Consider the following 2,038-nt stretch of genomic DNA (forward strand, 5'->3'; position numbering starts at 1 on the left):
CATGAATAAGGTAATTTCATTTTGTCCTGGTTTTAAATACTGTTTTAGAGAGTAACACATGAGCCAGCTCCATAGATCCAGATTGTTCAGTTCTTGCTTCAAAAAAAGTTGTTATTTGCTTATTTTCATTTTATTTGTAAGACAGAGATGAGGAAACAGGGAAAAAGAGATCTTCTGTCTGCTGATTCATTCTCCAAATGCCTATAACAGCCAGGCCTGGTTTAGGACAAAGCCAGGAACTCAGAACTCAATGCAAGTATCCCATGTGGAAGCACCTAAGTATTCAGCTAGCAAGTGTTCTTTCCCAGGGTTCATGTTAGCAAGAAACTGGATCAGAAACAGAGCCTGAGCATGAACCAGGTGCTATGATAGGGGGTTGTGGGTGTCTCAAACTAAATATTTTTTAAAAGATTTATTTATTTTTGTTGGAAAGGCAGATTAGAGAGAAGGAGAGGTGCAAAGATATTCCATCTGCTAGTTCAAGTGGCCACAACGGCCGGAAGTGAGCTGATCCAAATCCAAGAACCAGGAGCCTCTTCCTGGTCTCCCATGCAGGTGCAGGGTCCCAAGGCTTTGAGCCATCCTCAATTACTTTCCCAGGCCATAGACAGGGATGTGGAAGGGAAGTAGAGCAGCTGAGCCACAAGCCGATGCCCATATGGGCTGCTCACACTTGCAGGTGGAGGTTTAATTAGCCTGTTGAGCTACCACATCAGCACCCCAAGCTGAATTGTATTTGCTACAACAAATGCCTGCTCCCACTTTCATCTCTTACATTCTACAAGCCTTGAAGATAAATACACGTAGAGGTTGCTAGAAAGTTGAGAGACCTTCTAGTTGGGCATCCACAAATTAGAAATAAAAGGCCTGTGGAAAAAAGATTGGTTCTGGAAGGCTCTTAGAAAATCTGCTAAATAATATTTTTGTCTGCTGTTTGTAAATGTGACTTGCTTTGAAACCATCTGTCAGGCAGGCCTTTGGCGAGAGCTGAGAAGTCTTGAAATTTGTGAAAATGAGTATATTTTTGTAACTACCAAAGCAATGTTTTAATGGGTCCCTGCTGTACGGTGTCCAGTGCACCCTTTTAATTGTCAAGCAAGATTTGCAATGGCATTCCAAGTGGCAGCATGGTGGTGCACATGGAGGCTGTGGCACCGGGTGAGAGGTGCCCAGGAGTTGCCAGGCAGGTGGTGGGGCCATGTCTCTGCCTGGGTGTGGGGTGACATCAGAGTTTCCACAGCTGATCCTTTAGCTGAAGGAAGCAGGCATTTTCCAGGGAGAGCAGAGGTTGGAGTTAGCCGCTCCTCATTTCTCCCTACGGAGCTAGCTTTGTGGCAGTTGGGATTGAGCATCACTGCCAGCTTAGCAATTCAACCTTCACAGCATTTGTGTTTTCATCACTATCTTCAGTCCCTTGTGGGTAGTCTTACTGACATAGTCGTGCCCAAGACATTGAAATTATTGGAAGCAGCCAAACAAGTGATTGCACTAAGAAAATTTGAAAATCATAGATGTTATAAAATGAAATGCAATTAAAAAAAGAAAATCATTAGAAAGTCTTCCTTGTGTTGTATGGAAGAGGTAGACAAAAAGCAAAACTCTTGTCTCCAGACACCTGTAAAACTATTGCCTAGGGACCTGGTGCAATGGTGAATTCTCCCCCTATAAGTGCTGGGATTCCATATGATGCCAGTTTGTATCCTGGCTGCTCCTCTTCCTATCCAGCTCCCTGCTTATGGCCTGGGAAAGCAATAGAGGATGGCTCAAAGCCTTGGGACCCTGTACCTGTGTGGGAGACCTAGAAGAAGCTCCTAGCTCCTGACTTCAGATTGGCTCAGCTCCAGCCTTTGCAGCCACTTGGGGAGTGAACCAGCAGATGGAAGATCCTTTTCTGTCTCCCCTTCTCTCTGTATATTTTTCTTTCCAACAAAAATAAATTAATCTTAAAAAAAAATGATTTGGGCTGACATGGTAAGCCTAGTGGCTAAATTCCTTGCCTTGCATGCTCCAGGATCCCATATGGGCACCGGTTCAAATT

Source organism: Ochotona curzoniae, unplaced genomic scaffold (genome assembly GCF_017591425.1).
Source record: "Ochotona curzoniae isolate NIBS_2020 unplaced genomic scaffold, NIBS_Ocur_1.0 scaffold_1852, whole genome shotgun sequence".
Classification (NCBI taxonomy): domain Eukaryota; kingdom Metazoa; phylum Chordata; class Mammalia; order Lagomorpha; family Ochotonidae; genus Ochotona; species Ochotona curzoniae.